At 39.0% G+C, this 18,769-nt stretch overlaps 1 long non-coding RNA gene across 1 annotated transcript in view; it reads left to right on the forward strand.

Moving 5' to 3' along the window:
- Positions 1–18,544, forward strand: part of LOC139165780 (uncharacterized) — a 95,594-nt gene extending 77,050 nt beyond the window's left edge. Inside the window, exons 2-4 of the long non-coding RNA XR_011558799.1 lie at positions 15,780–15,843; positions 16,718–16,826; positions 17,829–18,544. This is a non-coding gene — a long non-coding RNA (uncharacterized lncRNA). The remainder of the gene's footprint in view (positions 1–15,779; positions 15,844–16,717; positions 16,827–17,828) is intronic.
- The last annotated feature ends 225 nt before the right edge of the window (positions 18,545–18,769 follow it).

Consider the following 18,769-nt stretch of genomic DNA (forward strand, 5'->3'; position numbering starts at 1 on the left):
CACAGAGATATAAGTACAGTGGTACCTCTACCTAAGAACGCCTCTACTTACGAACTTTTCTAGATAAGAACTGGGTGTCCAAGATTGTTTTGCCTCTTCTCAAGAACCTTTTTCTTCTTACAAACCGAAGCCTCCAAAACTGTAACTGGAAAAAGCAGGGAGAAGCTTCCCTGGGGCCTCTCTAGGAATCTCCTGGAAGGAAACAGGGCCGGAAAAGGCGAGGAGAAGCCTCTGTGGGGCCCCTCTAGGAATCTCCTGGGAGGAAACAGGGCCGGAAAAGGCAAGGAGAAGCCTCTGTGGGGCCTCTCTAGGAATCTCCTGGGAGGAAACAGGGCCTCCACCCTCCCTGTGGTTTCCCCAATCACATCCATTATTTGCTTTTACATTGATTCCTATGGGAAAAATTCCTTCTTACAAACTTTTTTACTTAAGAACCTGGTCACAGAATGAATAAAGTTCATAACTAGAGGTACCACTGTATGTTAGAACATTTACAAAGATACAGTTAGGTATAATGGTTAAAGTGCCAAACTGGGAGGATGAGTTATAGTCCCACCCAGGCGGGGTTCCAACTTACCACTGCTGATGTGCGCACAGCTCCAGGTGACCAGCGGGCAGCTGTGTCCAGCAGGCATGCACATGCATCGGAGCGAGATTTGGCTTCTGTGCATATGCAGGAAGCAAATCTTGTGAGGAGACTCATATGCACAGGAGATTTCAGGGGGTTTTTTTTTGCTTCTGTGCATACGCAGAAGCAAAAAATCACTGAAAATCACTAACATTTCTCTCTTTTGCACACGTACCCTCACGGGATTTGCTTCCTGCGCATGTGCAGAAGCCAAATCCTGCTCCAAAGCACATGCCCACTGGTCACCCGGAGCTGCACACGCAACTCCATTTCCGCTACCAGTGGGGAACCCCCCCAATTCCAGTGGGAACCTGAATTTGGTCCTACCTTAGGTATAAAGCCACAAGGATGATCCAGTGAAGGGCTACCAAATTTTTACTACCACACTGTGGGCGTGGCTTATACAAGACGCCCTTTATTTTCTTTCAACATCTTTCAGTGCAGATTGGGTGCTCTGGGATGGAGCTCCATTTTTGCTCCCACACTGTCCGGGCAGCAGCCCACCCCTAGGATGATCTTGAGCCAACCAGTCTCTCTCACCCTTAGGAAGGAGGCAATGGTAACGACAGAGCAGGCAGTGGCTAGGAGTCAATATTGGCTCAAAAACATATCATTTTTTGGGTTATATTTACAAAAAGACTAAAAGACTACTACTGATGTAGTAATCTTTGTGTAACAACACTACAATTTTATCTCTGCTAATTTATAACTCTGATGGAATCAATAAAAGTTACCCTTGAGGAGACACATTTACTGAAAGCTTGCTTTACTCTTTCTGCATTTTTTTAAATTTCGAAGGAAATTGTTTTGTGAATACCAGGAAACTTTTTCTATACTCTTAATGAGGAATTTGTTGATTTACAGCAACTAAGCTATCCTAGAAAAGCCCTTTAGTTTAGTGTCATATGTTCATTTAACTGAATATAATAGTGTATTCATATATAAATCCCCAATTTCACATAGGCTGAAACAAATAAATGGAGGCAATGGATGGTGTAGGAATTGCCACAGTCCAAATACTCAAATGTTTAAGTAAATAAAACTGCCTTCTGTAACCCACTGTCCTCCATTTGTTAGTTCAGAACTTCCAGACTTTCTTTCTTTCTTTCTTTTTTGATTTGATTTGATTTGATTTGTATGCCGCCCCTCTCCGAAGACTCGGGGCGGCTAACAACAATAAAAAAGACAATGTAAACAAATCTAATATTAAAAATAATCTAGAAAATTAATCCAGTTCTTCTGAAGAGCACCAGGCAAAGATGGATATAAAGCATAGATTTGTCTCCCTCTTGCCTGCTTCAAATTAATAAATGATGGTGCCAAAGAAAGAAATGCTATTTTTGATACAGCATACTTTATAAGCTTGTCTGGAACACATAAGAGGCTTTTTGACCTTCAAATCAAAGACAATATACGCTATCGACAGAGTTCCTTTGACTGGCTGAAGTAAGAGATGAGTCTGGTGATCATGGCATTAAAATATTATGGTTAAAATAGATTTTGTATGAACAGAGATTTGCCAGGCATTTCAGAGTGTATGTTGCTGCTGCCTTTACAGGTATTCTTTGACTTATAACCATTGGTTAGGCCGCTGTTCAAAGTTTCAACAGCACTGAAAAAAGTAATTTACAACCAGACTGTACAACTACCCTAGCATCATTGCTGTGTATCAATCAAGATTCAGGCACATGAAAACTGGCAAGTATTAATTATGGTAGCAGCATCCTGGACTCACATTATCACCATTTGAAGCCTTCTCTGTGGTGGCTCCAACCCTCTGGAACCAGCTCCCCGCAGAGATTAGGATTGCCCCCACCCTCCTTGCCTTTCGGAAACTCCTTAAAACCCACCTCTGCCGTCAGGCATGGGGGAATTGAAACATCTCCCCCTTGCCCATGTAGTTGATGAAGTGTATGATTCGACTGTGTGCTTGTTTTTAATATATTGGGGTTTCTTTTGGATTTTTTAACCTAAAACTGTAATTTAGATTGCTAAATATTAGATTTGTTACTATGTATTGTTTTTTACCATTGTTGTGAGCCCCGAGTCTACGGAGAGGGGCGGCATATAAATCCAATAAATCTAATCTAATCTAATCTTCCTAATTGGCTTCTGAAAAGCAAAGTCAGTGGGGAAAGCTGGTTTTGCTTACTGCTGTATGAGTCACTTAACGACTGCAACAAAGAGGTCATAAAATTGGGTGTGACAGGCAGACAATTATGGACATACACCGAGAAATACCTGTAAGGCATTCTTTGTTTCTATCAAATAACCCACGCATTGATTAAACAGCTTAATGTGAAACATATTTTATGAGTTTTTTTATATGTTTACTAGTAACTTTAACTCTACTGAAAATCTCTATATATTATTTGAAAAGGATATACCATATTTTTGCAGTATTAGTTTTGTGGGAGGAAAATAGGGGAAAAATCTGCTTACCTGGTATTCATCTGACTAGCGTCCTTAGTCTGGTCACCTTCAGCACATTATTTTATCCCATGGTTAAGGGCTTAAAAAAACCTTTATTCTGAGAGAGTAACAATGAAAGAGCTTGCAAGCCAGTAAGAGCTGGGGACATCATTAGCAACTGGAAAGAAATATTCGGAGCAAGTAGAGCAATGGGAAAAACCCTGGAAAGACTTAGGGCTTGGAAAACATTCTTCTTTGCAGAGAGTTAACAATGAAATAGCTTGCAAGCTGGTAAGAGCTGGGAATATTGTTAGCACCTGGTTAGGGCTGGAAAGAAGCGTTTGGAGCAAGTTATACCAATGGGGAAAAAACCTGCAACGACTTAGGGCTTGGAAAACATTCTTCACAGAGGATACAATGAAAGAGCTTGGGAATATTTTTTTCCTGGTATAAAGAGCTTGGTAACATTAATAGCACTGGCTTAGGGTTGGAAAGAAACATCTGGAGCAAGTAAAGCAATGAAAAAAAAATCCCTATAAAGCAGTGTTTCCCAACCTTGGCAACTTGAAGATATTTGGACTTCAACTCCCAGAATTCCCCAGCCAGCGAACGCTGGCTGGGGAATTCTGGGAGTTGAAGTCCAGATATCTTCAAGTTGCCAAGGTTGGGAAACACCGCTATAAAGAAAGGGTTTGGAGAATATTGCTGGCAGAGAATAACAATGAAAGAGATTGCAAGCCGGTAAAAGATGGGGACATTATTAGCACCTGGTTAGGGCAGGAAAGAAACATTTGGAGCAAATAGGGAATGGAAAAAAAAATCAAAGACAAGGTTTGGAAAACATTCTTGGCAGAGAGTAACCATGAAAGAGCTTACAAGCCAGTAACAGCTGGGAACATCATGGAAAGAAACTTACTCAGAGCAAGTTAGAGCAATGAAAAAAACCCTGCAAAGACTTAGGGATTGGAAAACATTCTTCACAGAGAGAAACAATGAAAGAGCTTGCAAAGGTAAGAGCTGGGAAGATTGTTAGCAGCTAGTTAGGGCTGGAAAAAAACCCTACATTCAGAGTATAAGACGCACCCTAATTATCAACCTCTTTTAGGGAGAAAAAGGTCACCTTATACACTGAAAAATATGGTTTTTGATATCCTAATACAGTGATAGAGAACCTTTTTTTCCTCAGGTGCTGAAAGTGTGTGCGCACGATAGTGTGTCTGCCCACACCCATAATGCCCCCCACATGCCCTGCCCCCTGTGAATACACACATGACCTCCCACATGCTGCCCCGTCCCCCTGTGCACCCCCCCACGCATGTGTGCCTGACACCCCCACCCCATTTTTGCACCTAGCAGGCCTCTCTGAAGCCTCCAGAGGCCCGAAATGGCCCACTTCCTGACTTCCGATGGGCCCAGTAGACACATTTTTCGCCCTCCCAAAGCTTCAGAAGCTTTCTTGGAGCCTGGGGAGGGAGAAAATGTCCTCTCCTGCCTCCATGGTGGCCAAAAATGTCCTCCCAGAGCTTCCGTGGGATCCAAAACAGGTGGCATGAACACTCCTGGGAGGGGAGCAGTGACGTGAGCAGGGTCAGCTGAAAACCAGCTGTTTGGCAAGCATGCCAGAGCTGAGCTAGGGCAATGGCTCATGTGCCTGCTGATACAGTTCTAATCCCTCTCCCCCATCTCCCAGATATTAGGCATAAGTGAAATAAAAAAACCATGGCCCATTATAAGATTGTACTTTAAAGGACTCATCGCTCTTTTAGGATTGTTCAAAATTAGAATTCTGAAATTCTTTTAAACTCCATCTTCAGAACTGCCTGATTTCTTACTTGTCAGTATTGGTTTTCTTGGGAGTTCTGACATCTGTTCTATCCATTCCATGCAGCCTGAGGGTAATATGGGAAGAAATCAGTTTAAAACCCTTCTGACATTCTCCTCCTCATGAGTTTGCAAAAATAACCTGTTTGATTTGCAGTGAGTGGGGACAATGTGGAGAAGAAGTGGAATGGTTTGTAAAATGGGTGGGTTGACCCATACCAGGGTTCAGTAATGGGATTTTACATTTGGAGTGCGAGCATCATTTCAGGTTTGAAGAGGCCATAACAAAATCTCTTTTGATAGCAACTTTGAACAGGAGTGGGTTCCTCATATCCAGCCAACAAATCTTGACAGGCTTATCTAATGGCAGCAAAAGCAGCATTTCTAAAAATTACCCATTGTTTTATTTTATTTTAATATATATAAAAGTTTCAAAAGACTGCAATGTACCAGGAATCATGGGACTTTATAAATTTTATACATGGGCCGAAGGGAAGATTTCTCTTTGGAAAATTACATCATGATAGTATAAAAGTTCATAGTCATAGGGCTAAAATCTGCCAATAGAAAAATCTGCATTTCATCCCATATCTCTCAGGTTTCAGGAAAAGATTTTATTAGCTGGAGCTGACATAATACATTTACTTCTTTCAGAGATTTGGGAATGAAACATTACTGCTGTTGCTGGAGGTTTTTTTAAAAGCTCATAGAAAAACCCTTGTGGTAGTGAATGCTTGGCAGTGCTTTGGATTTACAGGTCATTCACCTCTTATTTAATCCTACACTCTTCTTCTCATTTAATAGTATTGTCTGTATTCTAATTATCAAGGCAGCTTGTTTGTGATATTTAAATAGCTTATGTTAGTGATTACCTTACATAAATAATGGATGTAATCCAATCCAACCTTCTAATAGCTCATCTATTACAAGAACTATTAAAGCATAATGTCATAAAGCACAGATAACAAAACAAAACAGAACAACGTGTATCGAAGGAGGGCTGCCTTTATTATAACAGAATAGTATTGGGGAGGGGGCACTGTGGAAATTTGAAGGGGGCAGTACCCAGATCCAATTGCTTTGTGCTGATCAGAGCACTGGAAATATTTTTTAATGCAGACGACCCTTTACATCTGGGCAGATGTTCACAGGGGGTGTTCCAGGGACACTATGTTCTCAGCAACTTACCATATTTTTCAGAATATAAGATGCACCTTTCCCCACTTAAAAGAGGCTGAAAATTTGGGTGTGTCTTATACTCTGAATGCAGCTTTTTCAAAGCTTCACACCCCAGCCCTAACAAGGTGCTAATGATCATAATAATAATAATAATAATAATAATAATAATAATAATAATAATAATAATAATTTATTAGATTTTTATGCCGCCCCTCTCCGAGGACTCGGAGCGGCTCACAACAACAATACACAATCTACAAATCTAATGTTAAAAGAACAATTAAAACCCCTTATTATAACAAACACACAACCTAACAGACCATACATAAAAAAACCATAGTAGCTAAGGGAACATCTTCCTGGCTCTTCTCAGCTTGCAGGCTTGATTTCATTGCTACTCCCTCCAAAAAAGGTTTTTTTAGCCTTAATTAGGTGCTAATGATCTTCCCAACTTGCAGGATTATTTCATTGCTACTCCCTCCAAATATTTTTTTTTCCAGCCCTAACCAGAGGCTAAAATAATGTGCTGAAGCTGACCAGACTAAGGACATTAGCCAGATGAATACCTGGTAGGTAGATTTCTCCCCCCCTATTTTCCTCCCCCAAAACTAAGGTACTCAGGTGTGTCTTATACTCCCCCAAAATATGGTAACTGGAGGTGGCATATGTAGATGCTGGACTCATTGGAACTACTGACTTTAGAGCCCCTTCGGTGGCCCAGGGATCTCATTCTGCTTTTATCATACCTGACTTTCTTTTATGCTCTTAATGCTCTTATACCCCTGCACTTTAGAATGCAAAATACAGTGTTCCCTTGATTTTCACGGGTTCAAAATTCGCGAAAAGTCTATACCACAGGTTTTCAAAAATATTAATTAAAATTTTTTATAGTTTTTTCCCCTATACCACTGTTTTTCCCACCTGATGACGTCATATGTCATCACCAAACTTTTGTCCACCTTTAATAAATATTTTTGTAATAAGCTTTAATAAACATGGTGAGTAATAATCTAAATGGTTGTAAAGGAATGGAAAATTGTAATTTAGGGGTTTAAAGTGTTAAGGGAAGGGTTGTGATACTGTTCATAGCCAAAAATAGTGTATTTACTTCTGCATCTCTACTTCACGGAAATTCAACTTTCGCAGGCGGTCTTGGAACGCATCCCCCGCGAAAATTGAGGGAACACTGTACAGGTAGTCCCTGACTTACGACAGGGATCCGTTCCCACAGCCCATCGTAAACTGAGTTTGATTTACATGGTGGGGGTGGGGGGGCAGCTTCTTCATGAAACCAACAGCTGGCGAAGCCTCCTGCTGAACGTTCAGGCGAGGGGATGTCCACAGTGGGCACCTCGGAGGCTACAGCAATGCAGTCCCGAGAAGGCCTGGCTGTTGATCCCTTGAAGCCGGGCATTCTCGGCACTGAGTTGCTGTAGCCTCTGAAGCTGCCCACCGTGGAGATTCCCTCGCCCGAATGGAGGCGGCGGTGATGGTGGCGGCGGCAGCCTTGGAGGCTGCAGCAACGCAGTGCCAAGAAGGCCCGGCTTCAAGGGACAAACAGCCGGTCCTTCTTGGCACTGCATTGCTGCAGCCTCTGAGGTGCTCACCGCGGAGATCCCTTCGCCTGAATGGAAGTGGTGGTAGCGGCGGCAGCCTCCGAGCTTCAAGGGACCAACAGCAGGTCCTTCTTGGTGCTGCATTGCTGCAGCCTCTGAGGTGCTCACCGTGGAGATTCCCTCGCCCAAACGGAGGTGGTGGCGGCGGCAGCCTCTGAGGCTACAGCAACGCAGCGCCGAGAAGGCCCGGCTTCAAGGAACCAATAGCCAGTCCTTCTTGGCGCTGCATTGCTGTAGCCTCCGAGGCGCCCACCGCTGAGATCCCCAAGTACGAATGGAGGCGGCGGCGGCGACAGCCTCGGAGGCTGCAGCAATGCAACACCGAGAAGGACCGGTTGTTGGTCCCTTGAAGCCGCTGCTGCCTCCATTCAGGCAAGGGGGTCTCCAATGGGTTTCTGAAGCTGCCACCACTGCATAGATCCCTTCACCCGAACGGCAGCGGCGGCGGCACTGGTAGCTTCAAAGCTGTCCCCGGGTCATCGTAACGACAAAATGTCATACGTCGGGGACGACGTAACCCAGGGACTACCTGTATATTACTTTCCTTTCTTTTATATGTAATAAATCAGCCCTGTTGTGATCAGAAAACATATGGGGCCGTGGTTTGTGGAGTGTTACCATTACTCATCACAACCATCTGCTTCTTTGGACCTGGGCTTTACTCGTTGGGGTGATCTTCTAACTTCAGGTTGCTTTGCCTCTCTTGAATTCATTTCACCCCCCATAGATCAGAATACAGCATTTTATTCTGCAGACACAGCAACACTATCCAGAATCAGGCTAACATTTATTCTCATATTATAGACTCCTTTATGCAATTTCATTTTTTTTTACATCAGATCAAGAGAACATCTATAAATAACTATCGTGCAGTAAAGTTCTTTTTTTTTCCAATATAGTGTTTGACCTGAAATGTTGAAATCAATGGAGCTCAACATTATATTCGCTGGAGCAATTACAGTCACTAGAGCACAGAGTAGCTCTTCATGGCAGAGATGCCAGCAGTGACAATGGCCTTTACTTTCCTATAGTCGCTGAAGCAGCAGCAGGAGGCTACAGAGAAATAGAGGACAAAGATAGGGCAATTCACAATCTTTCAATAATCTCACCAAGCTTGGTAATTTAGGTTCTTTTGTTACCTCAGAAAATGTTAGGAATTACACAAGCCCATCATAATGTAAGTTTTAAAAGAAACTTTGGTAGGGATTGCAACCATGGTCAGATCACCTCCACATCAAGGTCAACTTTATGAAAACATCCATGCTGTTCTTTTAATGGCAGTACACAAGGGGTTTGTTTTCTTCTGGGATTTCTTTTCTTTTTGTCCTCCTAGTTTAACTGCCACTACACCCTGTGAGAGAAATTGGGCTGACAGAAAGGAACAAGATGGTGGACCTTGCAACTAAGTATTTGCAGCTGAGCATATGTCGATAAGTCACAAACAATTAAGCTCAGCTTGAAGACGAGTCCTTCTGTTCCCCAGTCGGAGTCTAACCTTATAAGTTTTGATTTTGTATTAAAGGAATTTCAACAAATACAGATTTAGGAGAAGTAAAGAAACTAAAGAAAAATAGTGAATAGATAAAGAAAATTAGAATTAAATAGAAAAAAAGAGAGAAAAATTTGCAGATGTTTACTGTTTAGCACAACAACATAAACCAAAATTAGTGGTCCCTTAATAATTGGCCAGGAACATATTTTAATTATCTATCTTTCCCCTTTCTGACAAACTGACTTTTTAAAAAATGTCATGTTTAAGTGTAGAAGTAAGAGATGAGAATTATAATTTTGAAATTGACAGTACTGATTATTTTTCAATAGTAGCAAAAAAGGGAGGCTTGAAGTTTTCAGTCTCTTCCTTTCTCATTCCAGGGGAGGAAGGCCATTTTTATCAAATAATAATAATTAATAATAATAATAATAATTTATTAGATTTGTATGCCGCCCCTCTCTGAAGACTCGGGGCGGCTCACAAAAAATAATAAAAACAATGTCACAGTGGAACAAATCTAATATTAAAAGAGAAAAAACATATAAAACCCCATCATTTAAAACCAAACAACGCATACATACCAAACATAATATATAAAAGCCTGGGGGAGGTGTCTCAGTTCCCCCATGCCTGGCGATATAGGTGGGTCTTGAGTAATTTAAGAAAGCATCCAACTTTTCTGTATAGCCATTAAGTTAATATATTTCTGTATTATGAACCAGACATATTTTATAATAACACTCTGAAAATTGAAATCTATTTGAAATGGATTGGTTTTTGTATATTGCTGGAGGTCTTATTTTGTATATTGCTGGAGGAAATAAGTAACTGGAAAATGAATTTCTCAGCATCTGGGTCTGCACCAACTATAGTTCTTTTTCTAGAGGCAAATGCCTCCAAATGTGTCAGACTACATTGACCATAATTCCATGTTTTGCGATTACTGTACTTTGTAGAACCTATGGTCCAAATGCATCACAAATTCAAATTGAGGCACACTAGAAACCAAAGATCAGAAACAAGGGATTGCCAAAATTCACATTTATTCATAATTTCCCACATTTTAAAAAATTATATTAGATTAGAAAGAGTAGAGTAAGAACAGCTCATAGTAAAGTTTCTGTTTTTGCCCTCTGGGTCACTAAATGATCACATTAAAAATTCATATTGACAAAGTTAGACCTTACTTACTCACTTTTTTTGTGTTGGATGCTAAGAAAACACCCAGAGTTAGATGCCATACTGCTCATCAGATCTGAAGGAGTTACATTGTCAGATTGATAATATCAATTCCCAGAAGCGACGCTAAAGAACGTAGTACATAAATTCAATAATAAATAAGCAATCATTGGAATTTGGCAGTTCATACAAACAGTATGGACGACTGCTTGGGAACTATATAACATACCCACTTTAGGCTTGGGATCCTATACCAAGAAACCCACCTGTAGCTGGTATTGCACAGCTATTGGGCATACCCCCTATGGTGATGGGGTTGCTGGTTCAGGTACTTGAACTGGTAGTGACAATGTCACCCTGGACCAATGCAATATAATAGTAGTAATGATTCTATATAAAACAAACAAGACGAAACAGTAATAAAGATGTTGTCAAATTTGTCCCCATTGTTAGGGCTTTATCCGTCAAAGATGAAAACCAACCCTACTTTTTTAGAGGGTTTGAAACATGCTTTTTCTAATGAAAGGGATTTAACAGAATTTCCAGAAAGTATTTTTTTTTGTTAAAGCAGGCTAAAAATACTAGAATGAATTTTTATATTTGAAAACCTTGGGTTGCTGTTATGCCGGGTCCTTGGCAATCAGCCCCCAGTGAGTTTGGAATGAAATTCAAACACACACACACATACAGACACAAAGAAATGAAAGCCAGTTTATAAAGCAATTTTGCAACTCAAATGCTTAGAGGAGCTATATGTCTCTCACCTGAAAAAGCTCCTTGAATGTGAGCTTGCCAAAACAATAGAGCAGATAAGACAGCTGTAATCTCCACAGCCACACACATGCCAAAATATCCTCAAGTATTCTTTAACTATGAAGTATCCAAAAGTCAGTAGAAGTCCTTGAATAATACGAGCTGTAGCAATGTTCTTTTGAACGTCTCTTTCTCCAATGGATAAATGGCCACAGCTTCCCAATGCCCATAATTTATCACCAAACACATTAACATAATTACCCCTTGAACAGGTGTGCTCACTTATCTTCTGCAATGCCTGCTTAACTGCTCCCTTCTTGCCATAAGCCTGCGCACACAGGCATCCACAAGTGGGTCCTCCTCTGATTCTGATGACTCACTAATTGGAGCACTGACTGGTGGGCTGGCTGCACCCATCTCCCCGTTTGATTCCTCTCCCCCACTGTCTGTCCCTAGCTGTGAGTCAATTTCACTGTCTGATTCTACTGGCAATAAAACAGGTCTCTGGTAACCTGAGAATTCCCCTACACCAACATCCAAATTCCCCACTGCAAGAGCTGGCCCAGAGCCAATCACAACAGTTGCTAAGTTATTATGCACAACATTTCACATTTCTCATACCTTTCCTTCCAGAGATATAAAAGGCCAAACTTTAAACTTTATTTGAGCCGCAGTAACTTCTGGCCAAATTTGCTCCAAATTATCTAGATGGAGATCGCTGATGAGACTGTTTTTATTATTTTGTTTAATAGAGCACAAAAAGTTGTATAAGACAGCCAGGTTTTGTTTTTGTCAACAAAATACAACCAGAGATATTGTGCCTCAAAGTTCCTGGAATCTCAGAGTCATACTGTCGAAGGCTATGGTATATAGGGTCACACACAAATGACTATATTTTTGCAATTATTGCATCGGCACATGTAACAACTATACCAATGTGCATTGTGGACATATGTGCATGTTCACACAAAATTTCATTTAAATCTGTGATGGTCGAGCAGGGTACTTTTCTGAAATCAGACCACTTAACATGGAATGACCCTAATCTGTGATTACAAATTTTGGATAAAGACTCTCTTTATCTGCAATTTAATCTGAAGACAACCTAGAATATGTCTTAAAGCAGTGGACACCAACCAGTGGTTTGGGGACCACTGGTGGTCCACAAGAAAATGTTGCACATTTTATATTGCACTAAATACTATTTATTTTTTTAAAAAAATTCATATTAGTAGTCTGTGAGATTTAAAATTCTGAGTTTAATGGTCCCTGAGTTCTGAAAGGCTGGCAACCACTGTCTTAAAGAACATGGCTCCTACTCATAGCGGTGAATTTTAAAATAGATGAGAGCAACATAGTGAGAATCGATATTCCTTAATGTGTCAGAGTTTTGTACTAGAGGGAACATAGCAATAGCATTTAATCTTATATACCATCCCACAACACTTTACAGCACTCTCTGTTTGGTTTTCAATGTAGAAGCATTATTTGCATATTGCCCCCAACAATTTGGGGCCTCATTTTACCAATCTTGGAAGGGTGGAAGGCTGAGTAATTTTGAGTCCTATCAGGATTGAACTACAGGATGTGGGCAGAATAGTTTGCAATACTGCATTTTAACTACTGCACCATCAGGGTTCATACCTATAGAAAGGCAAGATCTAAAAATTTAAGTGGACAAAGGACTGGTTATCAATTTTTTTCTGTTTTTTTTAAAAAAATCAAAATCTTATATGAGCTAGAATGAGTAATTACCCCTCTGGTTTGGTAAATGTAACTAAATAAATTGCACATATTTTGCTCACATGTACTAAAAATCGTGTTCTAGCATCATATTAGTTAATGATTTTTTTTCCTAAGAAGATGCCATCTTCTTCTCTGAAAATGAATTTCAGGATGTTTACTTGCTCTGAATATCGCTCAAATATGGGCAGGTGTTTCCTGAGAACTGACAAAATGAAAAGAATTATATAATTGCACCAAGAATTGCATAATTCTATCAAGAACAATATTTAGTGAGTCAGCTATATGTAGAATATACTTTTGTTACTTTTAGGATCCACAGCATGCTTATAGGTATTTAGATACATATTTCAGGCATGATTTGCCCACCTATGCAATTAATTAAAGGAACACAAAACCATATTTATATCTATATGAATGCTGAGATTCTTACCTGATTAAACTGAGAAGAGAAACCATCATATATAAGTCTCAATTTTTCTACAGTTTATATTATGCTCTAAATCGGGATAAATGAGTAGAACTCATTGTGAACTTTAATACTATTGAAATGGCTGTAAGAATAATGAGGATTGTCTGATTAAAACATCTGATATTTTCTAGTTTGCTAAGGGCTGCAAATGGAAAAATCTGTGCTTCTATTTTTGCTCCATAGATAGAAATCTGATTCAAATGAAACATCACCACACACCGATGTAGCAGATTCTTCAGAATGCAAACAGTTGAAAAATAAACCATTTCTGCAACTGAAATGGAAACACTGAGTAAAAAATATTCTGAAATTTTCCTTTGTTTGCTACAATGGAAAATTATAAACCATAGTACTGTTATTTAGGATAATAATGCTATGTAGAGAGACTATACATAGTGGATTATACATTTTGAAAGATTTACAGTTCACCAGATCAATGTGGTATAATATGAACTAGTTTGATGAGATTAAAGATTTTCCTGAGTATATACTTAGTGTTCTGGAAATTGTTCAGAATCACATAACTTCTTTTTTAAAATGCTGATATTTAAAATAATAATTTTACTTTATACTAGTCCTTGTTTCTGAAATTATTACAAACAAATTAGGTGATGGGAAATTCAAAGATGGATAACAGATTCAGGAATTCTAAGCCATAATTTGTTTAATTATATTTTATTGATTAAATCACAAATGGCATGGTTGAAAAACATAGATGACCATAAATTTTGTTTAGAGTAACTAGATTTGCAGAAAATCATTAAGTGAAAACAAAAAAAATGAAGCAGCTAAATTTATCAAGGCTCTATTGCATTCAGATTATTTTACATTTTGCATTGTTGATACTGTGTCATATAGTATTGTAAGAGTTGGTTAGAATGGGAGGATTTCTCCTACCACCATTTCTACAGTTTTCAGTGTGTTCAGTTCCAGATTGTTCCTGTCACACCACAAGACTAGTTGTTCAAACTCCCATCTGTATGCAGTTTCATTGTTGTCTCCAATGAGACCAATCACTGTTGTATCATCTGCAAACTTCAGTAGTTTAACAAATGGGTCATTTGAGATGCAGTCATTGGTATATACCGTATTTCTCCATGTATAAGATGCACTTTTTCCTCCCTAAAAAAGGTTGATAATTAGGGTGCATCTTATACTCTGAATGTGGCTTTTGTCCCAGCCGTAAGTAGCTGCTAACAATCTTCCTAGCTCTTACCTTGCAAGATATTTCATTGTTTCTCTCTATGAAGAATGTTTTCGGAGCCCTAAGTCTTTGCAGGGTTTTTTCCATTACTCTAACTTGCTCTGAAGAAGTTTCTTTCCAGCCCTAGCCAGGTGCTAACAATGTTCCCAGCTCTTACCAGCTTGCAAGCTCTTTCATTGTTACACTCTATGAAGAATGTTTTCCAAGCCCTAAGTCTTTGCAGTGTTTTTTTCCATTCTCTACTTGCTCTAACTGTTTCTTTCCAGGTGCTAATGATGTTCCCAGCTCTTATTGGCTTGGAAGCTCTTTCATTGTTACTGTCTCAGAATAAAGTTTTTTTAAGCCCTTAACCAGGGGAGAAAATAATGTGCTGAAGCTGACCAGACTAAGGACGCTAGCTAGATAAGCAGATTCTTTCCCCTATTTTCCTCCTCCAAAACTAAGGTGCGTCTTATACTCCGAAAAATACGGTATATAGAGAAAAGTGGTGAAGGAGGGGGTCTGTGCTAATTGCACAGGTATCTTATTTCTTAGCTTCACCTGCTCATTCTTGTATGTTAGGAAGCTGTCAGGAAGTGTGTTGAAGTACTGCTAACTGATTTAGTTTAGTTAGAAGAATGACCAATATGATGTATTAAATGCTGAACTGAAGTGTACAAAGTGGACCCTTGCATAGTATAAATTAGCTACACTCTGATTTATTTGATTTATCACAATGTAGAATTTTAAACTATTATTGCTTATTGATCAAGCTTTACAGCTTAGCTTTTATAGGTATGCAGCTAATATCAGTGTTATCAATATAACACAGTTAATACCTTAACAAGGAAGTGTAAACCAGGTTAATGTGTTCAGAATCACTTGGATATGATTGAATCTGGCTCCTTTCTTTGTTCTGCTTCTACTCTAACCCTTCTTTTTAAATGAAATTGACAAATTGCATTACCAGGTAAAAGTAAGAAATGACTTCTGCCTCCTTTTCATTTTTTCCTTGGTTAATTCTATTTTTTTTAATGAAAATTTGCCTGAATTAGCAGAGATTATCTTTGTTTATACTCACAAGCAACAAAGAGATAGTGAAAACTTTTATCTTGTTTTCCTAAACGTAGGAAATCCTCTAAAATTATTTTAATTAAGGCCCATCATTTGAAATCTAAATTGGGAGCATCCTGCTCAAGGAAGTTTTCTTTAAAAATAAAATACATTGAATAAGAAAAGTTCTGAAGTTTGTTCTGAAGTCTTTGAGTCTCTAATGTTTGCTTCTTATAATTGATTCCTAGATTACATGGACAATTACTGGGAGAATACCTGGATCATTTAAAAGGAAAACCAATGGAGAATACAGTATGGAAACCACTTCAATCTGAAGTAGAGAAGCAACAGAAAGCACACATAAAATTTATTGAATATGTTGCCCTCCTAATGGGATAATCATAGTTCTATTAAATTATAAATTATCTTCAATTATTATAGTTACTGTTCCTTTGGTTATAGATAAAGCCTATTTCTGAGCAAGGCTCTTATTGCTTATAAAACTAATAAGACAAGATTTTTTAAAGCAGGAGTCTAGAATTACTCAAAATGCACACATAATTAGAATAATTTTATTGTTTCAGCCTTTGCAGCAGGAAAGGGAAGAATCATTAATCATTAGTCTGAAGATCTACAACCTGCTTCAGACTGAAATTTTTGCCATCTGCTACAACCCCTTTTGAGTGAAAACAGAAAGGAAAATATTTCCGCAATGTAGGTAGTTAGTCACTCTGTGACTAACTATAGTGCATTACACACTATGATTATCATCAATCGTTTGGGCATGTGTTTGGGCATAATTCACAGCCCAATAAAAGAGGATAGTTTGATATTCCACTGTACCTCCAAGTTGCCTTTGTTTAAATAACACTGGGCAAAATGATCTCCTTGCCAAAATGGATTCTGACAATGTTGTATCAACTTTAGCTATCTTGTATCAATCTTTTCCATGATGATTTGCCATATTTATGAGGGCCTAAACATTAAACATGCCAATTAAAAACACGCCAGTCTTAAACATGCCAGTCTCAAATATATGTTCTATTATTTATAAAGTCATGATGAGGACATTTCATGCAGTCTGTGGAAGATAAGGAGGAGAAAGGAAAATGTTTGTAATGAGAGTAAAGCAATTAGAAACCAAGAATCAATCATTTCCAATCTTTTATTTATTCATCCAATTTAGGTGCCACCTGCCACCCAAATACAGACTATCTCTGGGCAGCTCACATCCCTTCCTTTTTGTGGATGAGACATGGTTGAACACACATAAAGCTGAGAGAGGTGCAGCATGGGTAAGAAGTTCTGTTTGCTGGAATTAATATGTCTGGAGAAGACAGAGAGAGATGAAGGAGCTGATCTGGACATGAAGGAGTCTCCCCAGAGAATGACATATTTTGGGGAATATTAAAAGAGGGATAGTACTATGTTACCCCAAAGAAGAAATGGAGAAATGTGTTCTTAAAGGCAACCCTCCTTGCCAGTGTTCCCTCTAATTTTTTTTTGGGGGGGCGGAAAAGTATAGTGTCTGAGCTGCAGTCCCTTTGGGACTGGGCGGCACAGAAATAATAAACAAACAAACAAACAAACAAACAAATAAAAAACCCACCCTGTTTTGCCTCAGAGAATTTCAAAATAAAATGCTGTACTGTGTGTCTATAACAGTGAGCTCATAATAGGGCAACTCTATCAATATCGAAATGCCACTTAAATAGTTGAGCTAGTTTCAAACTAGATTTTGATTTTCTTTCTCTCTTCCTTACTCCCATTCTTTTTCTTTCTCTTTTTCTTCCTCTCTTTTTTCTATCTGTTTCTCTCTCTTCCTCTCTTCCTCTCTCTCTCCTTCCCTCTCACTCTTTCCCTCTCGGCTTCTGGGCAGGTTTGGAAAGCTCTGAGTTGATGATGATTTTTAAGTGAGCGATTGCTCACTGCTCAGCTTAGAGGGAACTATGCTCCTCGCCTTCTGTAAGAGGCTAAACATTCATTTATGCCACCAAGCTTGGGGTCACTACCCCCTGGCCAATGAATGTATAGTGGGTTTGTTTGAATGGATATGTGTGTATGTTAATAGGCTTTTTAGTTTTTTTAATGTAATTCTTAATTTTAATTTTAATTAATTATATCTCGATGTATACTGTTTTTATATGCTGTAAGCCGCCTGAGTCTTTGGAGAGGGGCAACAACAACAACAATAATAACCCCAGTCTTCCTACATAACAACCTCCAGCAGACACCTGAAGTCTTTAGAGATGAATATTTGGTGCCCATGAATATATTGTGCCCATGAAGAAATCCAGGCCAGCCTATTCACAGACAAAACACCCACACCTCCAGTGATGGGATTAAAATTTACATACTCACCCCACCCAAATTCTAAGAACAGGACATGATGTTTAGGACATAATTGGATTCACCTACCACCATTAGAAGAGCAATAGAAGAACCGTCCCGATTCTTTGGAGAGGGGGGCATAGAAATCCAATGAATGAATGACACCAGGCTCACTACATTGCACAGCCTCCCGCACCATCTCAGAACCCTATAAAAATCCATGTACTCATCAAACCAATTTGTCAGCTGTCCCAGAACTACATGCTATTGTTGGTTCTGCTCATCAATAAACAGAATCCTTCTTTCCAATCAGCCGCCATTTTATTTCCAGCATCTTTCTCCCTGCTTGGAACCTGACTGAATTTTCCTTCCAACAAGAGGTTGAAGACATATGGCTCTCCAGTTATTACCCAACTATAGCTACCAGGATACAGATGGAATTAAATAATACATTTTATTGGATCTGGAACCTTCTCTTCTGTTGGCTTTCTTTCCTGCATTTTTTCCAGTTTTTTTCCTCCATGTGAATTATGAAAGTTGCAATGCAATAGAAAATCAGGTGGATGCAGAGGCCTATCTGATTTAGGAGCAAAGAAAATGATGTCAGTGTTTTGAATTATTGTCCTGCTTGCTTAGAGAACGAGAGCAAAAGCAACCTAGAAAGAAAGAAAGTTATAATCTATGCTTGTGTTCTGCATCATCTTTTGAAAAATCATTACAACCATTTATATTTAAATTAAACTAGAATAGCAGTTTAAATATAAATTCTAGTTGAATTTAATACATTAAACATATGCTTAATGTATTTAATTCAGAAATCTTACTTATAGATATGTTCCAAGTAATGAAGTCCTTTAGAGAAGTTACTAATAATAAGAACATAAAGATGTGAGACTATTCTGACAAG

Source organism: Erythrolamprus reginae, chromosome 3 (assembly GCF_031021105.1).
Source record: "Erythrolamprus reginae isolate rEryReg1 chromosome 3, rEryReg1.hap1, whole genome shotgun sequence".
Taxonomy (NCBI): domain Eukaryota; kingdom Metazoa; phylum Chordata; class Lepidosauria; order Squamata; family Dipsadidae; genus Erythrolamprus; species Erythrolamprus reginae.